This window comes from Neophocaena asiaeorientalis, unplaced genomic scaffold (genome assembly GCF_003031525.2).
Source record: "Neophocaena asiaeorientalis asiaeorientalis breed wild unplaced genomic scaffold, Neophocaena_asiaeorientalis_V1.1 scaffold308, whole genome shotgun sequence".
In the NCBI taxonomy this organism is placed as follows: domain Eukaryota; kingdom Metazoa; phylum Chordata; class Mammalia; order Artiodactyla; family Phocoenidae; genus Neophocaena; species Neophocaena asiaeorientalis.
Genome location: NW_020172768.1, coordinates 1,019,126 through 1,025,572, shown reverse-complemented (window position 1 = coordinate 1,025,572; position 6,447 = coordinate 1,019,126).

The window sequence follows — 6,447 nt, the reverse complement described above, 5'->3', positions numbered from 1 at the left end:
CTGGCCCTACATGACTGCTGGGGAAATCTGAGTCCACGGGCATGGTGAGTGAGGAACATCAAAGAATTGAAAACGAAAAACGGATGGTTCTGCCACATACATACAAGTTGAATGGCCAAGTCATTTAACTTCTCTTGAATTTAGTTTCCTAAAAAGAAGATAGTAATAGTGTCTAGTCCTTACTTATGATGAAGGGAGAAGAAAATAATATCTATTAAGTTTATGCTAAGAGCCAGGTGATTTACATGATCATTCGTTTAATTGCCATAAATAGCTATGGGTAGGTAGCATTATTTTTCTCATTTTATGGCTGGAGAAACTAAGACTCGGAGGAATTAAGTAACTTGCCGAAGGTTACAGAGGTAACAAGCAGAGTATCCAGGATAAGCCTGTCTGATACCAAAGATATCATTCTTTTCCACTACTCCCTTTAGCCACCAATCACGACCTTACTTGAAAATGGCAGGGTCATTTGGTGAAAAGTGCCCCACATTAAGAACCAGCAGAGTGCCACCCGCATCTACAAGGTAAGCCTTTCAGAACACCCATCAACTCCCATTCTATCATTCCTTTTCTTTGAGAAAGTCTACTCATCTACTCAAATATGACCGCTTTCAAAACTTTCCCAGCTGTCCCCCTGCTCCACACCTCCAGAGCATAATCTGTGACTCCATCCTCCAGGGCTATGGACATAATAGCCCTTAGCCCACAATTTCACTTACTGTTGTAAAGCCAGAGATTAATCCAATACCTGGCATAGAATAAGCACCCAGTAGAAGTTTTCTGAGTGAATGAGTGATGTGTAACAGTACACAAATCATTTAATCTCTCTGAATATTAATTTTTGCCATCTCTAAAAGAGACGACCAGTCTCTCATACCTCACAGGTATATCATGGGAATTCAATGAAATATGTTGTGTTCTTAAAAATAAAACTGTTAGATGAGGCCAAGAGGTTATTCCTTTTACAAAAAACAAGACAGAAAAACAAAGCAACGAGGAGGTTTTTACTCATGTTGATCTACATGAGCTCTCTAAATGGTGAGTCATTATAAGCTTCCCCCGCCCCCAAAAAAAGAAAGAACACAAAATATATTGCATTTTCTCATGTTTATTTATTTAGAATCCATAGTTTTTCATCATACTAGAAGTTTTGTGAGTAAAGGGATTATACCTACTTTTCTCACATATAAATACACATATCTACACAACACTTACCCAGGAACTTTCCGTTGCACGACGAGTCATTACCTTTCTGACTGATTTGCACATAGACCTGTCTTTTGATGGTGTCATAGGAAGAAGTTAAGTCCTTAAAGCTTTGGAGACAAAGAGCCTTAGGTCTGAGTCGTAGTTCTGCCATGTACAGTTGAGTGAGCAAGTCAACTCCTCTTGTATTTATTTCCAGAAAAAAACAAAGAGAGAGAGAGAGAAATTATAACAGTCCCTACTTCTTGAGATTGTTGTGGGGCTTCCCTGGTGGCGCAGTGGTTGAGAGTCCACCTGCCGATGCAGGGGACACGGGTTCGTGCCCCGGTCCGGGAGGATCCCACATGCCGCGGAGCAGCTGGGCCCGTGAGCCATGGCCGCTGAGCCTGCGTGTCCGGAGCCTGTGCTCCGCAACGGGAGAGGCCACAGCAGTGAGAGGCCCGCGTACTGCAAAAACAAAAAAAAAAGAAGATTGCTGTGCAGGGTAAATGAATTAATCCTTATGAAGTACGTAGCATGGTTTTGGGCCAAAGCATGCCTTCAGATTCCGTGATGATGAGATAATAATGCTGATGCTGATGATAATCATGAAAAGCTGATTATTTCTCATCCTGCTGAAGTTAACAGCTGAGCGCATCTCTGTAAGGATTAAAGAAATCATCGGAAAGGGAGCCGAACGCCTCTTGGTTCTATAGGACTTTACAAAATGCAAAACACATCCACGCACACAATTTCATCCGTGCTCCCAGTACTTCTGGGAGGCAGATAATTAGAGAGAATTGGTTCAGAGAGGTGAAGTGAAAATGTCAGTACTATTCAGAGTACAACGAGGCATGGGACACCGGCCTAGGTCGCAGACCTGGGCCTCATGTTGTGGTTTCTTTCTCTTCTTTTTCAATAGTGTTTCTGATGAGCATTGAGTCCTGTCCCAAATGTCAGAACAACAGTAGTACTTAGATAAGCAGCAAAGGTAATAATGATATTTATTTCTCCAAAAGACTTTTCCTTTCTACCTACCTGAGAGCTCCAGCCACATGCATGCCAGAAATGCATAAACAATTATGCAAGGCTAACAGCAATAACTGAAAACACATTATAGCTTTTCTTCCGAGGTGAAGTACGTTATCACCAATTACGTTTCCTTTTCCCCACTCAAATGTTCGGATTATCATTCCTACCTATTGGCAGCTTTCCCACTGACGAATAACCACGGGTTTCCTGGAGATTGGCTACAAACAGTGTGACACTGGCATTTTCGTACACAGGGTCTGTTCTGAGTGGTGGGGTTCCCCCTGGGTGTCAGGAAAGTTCTGGCTTCCCTAATCATTCAGATGGGATTCAGTTCTATTCAAAAAACTTGTTTGGCCCCATCTTACCTGCCAGGTTCTCTGCCATGTGCAGTTCCAGAAAGAGATTACATAGTCTGGTCACCATGTCACTGTTTCCTGTTCTAATCCCAAACATCCCTTGGCTGGTGACAGTAACCACACAGCCGGCAGACAGGATAAGGGAAAGATCTGGGGGAGCCCAATATCTCTCAGTCCCATATGTGCTCTTTGGCCACAGTTTAAGATAGAGAGGTTTCCTCCCTCTCATCCCATGGGGTGTGCACTATTTTTCAAAACCCACTTACAATAGCAGAAGCAGGTCATTTATGTGACTTGCCTACACTGGGCTCTGATTTCTGCATCTTGACTCTATGTTCAGGTATGTGTTCATCTTGCAATGCTTCTCTTGGCATCTATGTGTCAAGAAGGACCCCATGGTGATTCCAGACTGGTTTTCTTGTCCCCAGTTTCCTTGTCCCTACTCTCAGTGGGTAAGGTCTCATGCTTTATCTTTACTCACAGCGTCACTGCCACTACTATTACTAATTTCCCCCCCAATAATCTTAGTGAAATGGGTTTCTTTCCTCAGGAAAAACTAACTTCTCCATGCATATCTCAGATGTCATTCTTTTTTTTTCTGTCTGAGTCATTGCTTCCCTCCACCTCAAAATCTCTGAAAACCTCAGGCCCCATACTCCCCCCTCCTCTTCCCCAATCTCTGAGAGCAATTAGCTGAAGTCCCCTCTGAGGAGGAGTGTCCCCAAAGTCTAGATATTTTCTCTTCCCTTCTCCAGTGCGGCACTGCGTCTTTCTGGACCTTCTCCCATTCCTCTGACTATTTTTTTCTGTTCCCTCTACTGATTATGGCCTCAGCTCTTCACTCTTTCTGCACTATCCTCACTCATTCCTCCATCCATTTATTCATTCATTCAGGATTCACAAAGGATGGAATATTTGCCTGGTACCCATCCAGGCATAGGGATACCGCAGCGAAAAGAACAAACAAGGCTGCTTTCACGGAGCTTACACCCTGAGAGGTGGAAACAGAACATAAGTATGTACATAAATTTAAAATAAGATAATTTTGGATAGTGAGAGAAGATGGGAAGAACAAGAAAAAGGGTAATGAGATAGAGAGTAGCTTCAGATGGGGGAAACAGGTAGGAAACCAGTTTAGAGAGTGTGTCCGGGAAGTGCTACTCTAAGAAGTCATTTAAGGCAAGAGTAGAAATGATAAGAAACCAGCCACAGGATGAAGAGCAGCCTGGGCAGAGGGGACAGCTCGTGCAAAGGCTCTATTACGGGAAAGAGCTTGTTAAGTTTGAGGCACATATTTAAAAAGTCAAGAGTCACTGGAACACTGTGGGCAAGACAGGGAATGGCAGACGTGAGTGTGAAGAGATAGGCAGGGCTCAGGGCAGGCCTTGCTAGACCATGGTGAGGAGTCTAGATTTTATTTATTATTTTATTATTCAATGAGATGCTATTGAAGGGCTTCAAGCAAGAAAGGTACGTGGTCTCACAGAATACAAAGAGTGCCCTGGCTACTGTTGGTAGACTAGAAACTACAGTTTCACCCTCGACTGTAAGGGGAAGATAATCATCAAATTGGGAAAGGTAGAAAAAGAAAAAGAAACAAACAACAAAATCCCAGCAGAAAAGGATTGAAGCTAAAATGGCAGAAAGGAGGAAGGGATAACTTAATTTAAATGAGTTAAGAACTCTCAGAACAAGGCCAGAGGTACTTTAGGGAATTTAAGGTACTTGTGAAAGTGACTGAGAGGTACTGCCAAATACCAGAGGAAACGTCAGAAGACTGAAGAGACCAAATGCTCCTGTTTTCAATAGAGGAGAGACTGGGGAGTAAAATCCTCAAAGTGACTATTTAAAATGGGATTGGCGGGGCTTCCCTGGTGGCGCAGTGGCTGAGAGTCCGCCTGCCGATGTAGGGGACGCGGGTTTGTGCCCCGGTCCGGGAAGATCCCACATGCCGCGGAGCGACCGGGCCCGTGAGCCATGGCCGCTGAGCCTGCGCATCCGGAGCCTGCGCTCTGTAACGGGAGAGGCCACAGCGGTGAGAGACCCACGTATCGCAAAAAAATAAAGAAAGAAGGAATAAAATGGGACTGGTAAGTATTTTAAAAAGAACATTGTGGGCTTCCCTGGTGGCGCAGTGGTTGAGAGTCTGCCTGCTAAATTTAAAAAAAAAAAAAAAAAAAAAAGAACATTGTGATTATTAGGAATCTGCACAAATAGACCTAAGAAAAAATTATGTAAAATTAAGCCAGTTCCTGCGGCCGTAGTGGTGATGGCTGTAGTGTAATGGTTGATGGAATTATCAGACTGAAAATAGTTCAGTCACTCTATGTATTTGGGTGAGACTTTCAATAAGATCATAGAATCTCAAAGATGACTGGAACTTTATCAACAATCCGTTCCAAATTTCTAACCTATAGAAGATTTTTTTTTTTCTACAACATCCCAGTAATTCTTTGGATAACAGCTGCTTGAACATAACAAAAGGTAATTCATTCCATTTTGGAATGGTTTGAAATGTATTGCTGAAAATCTGTTTCTATGTAAATGTAAATCTCTCTTATCTGGATCATTATAAGTCTAATTCCTCTCACATATACCCTTCATTTTAAATTTTCAGAATGTGTTATGTTACAAATATGGAAAATAGGGAGATATGTTTGGGTATTTATTTGTGATTGAGCAATAATACCAAAGAAGTCTAATTAGTCAAACTAGAATAAGGTCTCTAAACTCATGCCAAAGAACTCTTTTTTTTTCCTATCCATTAAAAAAATCCATATTTGAAAAAAAATCTATATTTGAAAAAAAAAAATCTATGTTTGGATCAAGTGATTATCAAGCCTAAAGATGAAACAAAGCTAAAAAAGAGAGATGTTGGATGATTAAATCTGGATTCAATACAATTATTAATAGCATGGGATAATTGGTTGAAACTAATACATTTTTAAAAATTAATTAATTAACTTATTTATTTATTTTTGGCTGCGTTGGGTCTTCGTTGCCGTGCACAGGCTTCCTCTAGCTGCGGTGAGCGGGAGTTACTCTTTGTTGCGGTGCGCGGGCTTCTCATTGCGGTGGCTTCTCTTGTTGCGGAGCATGGGCTCTAGGCACTCAGGCTCAGGAGTTGTGGCGCACGGGCTTAGTTGCTCCACAGCATGTGGAATCTTCCCGGACCAGGGCTAGAACCCGTGTCTCCTGCATTGGCAGATGGATGCTTAACCACTGCACCACCTGGGAAGCCTGAAACTAATAAATTTTAACAGCAATAAGCACAGAGGAGTCCCCCCCCCCAAGATTCCCTCTATAAGTACAAGATAACTCTGCAACAAGTTGAGTGAAAAATACTTAGGGAATTTAACTGACCATAGCTCATTATGAGTGAGATATGGCTGTAAATGTAACTGAACAGACGTACCTTCTATAGCAACTGTGGCCATAATTCTCCTGGATTTATGCTGGCAGACCCCACAGAAAACATCAGTCCCTCTTCTGGATGTATCATGCCAACAAACTAAAATTCCTCCTGAGACAGTGACCAGGGTAGTTAAGGGTTGGAAACTACCAGAAAATACACTGGAAGAGACTTACGAAGCTTAGCCCCAAACAAAAAAGTCTGGGGTGGGATGTGGGGAAGCATAGCTGTCTCTTAAGGAAAACATTTTGCCGACCACTTAATGGAGTTTGGGGAGGAAGGAAGAGTGTACAGAATTCAACTGAATATAAAGATGAACTTCCTTAAACGTTAGAAGGGACTGACTTTGTGAAGTAGTGAGCTCTCATTCCTGACAAAGGCCAAGCCCGTTCATCAGGAATGTCCTTGGGGGATTCAAGAGTTGGAAAGGAAGTTGAATTAAGTCGACTTTAACTTCTC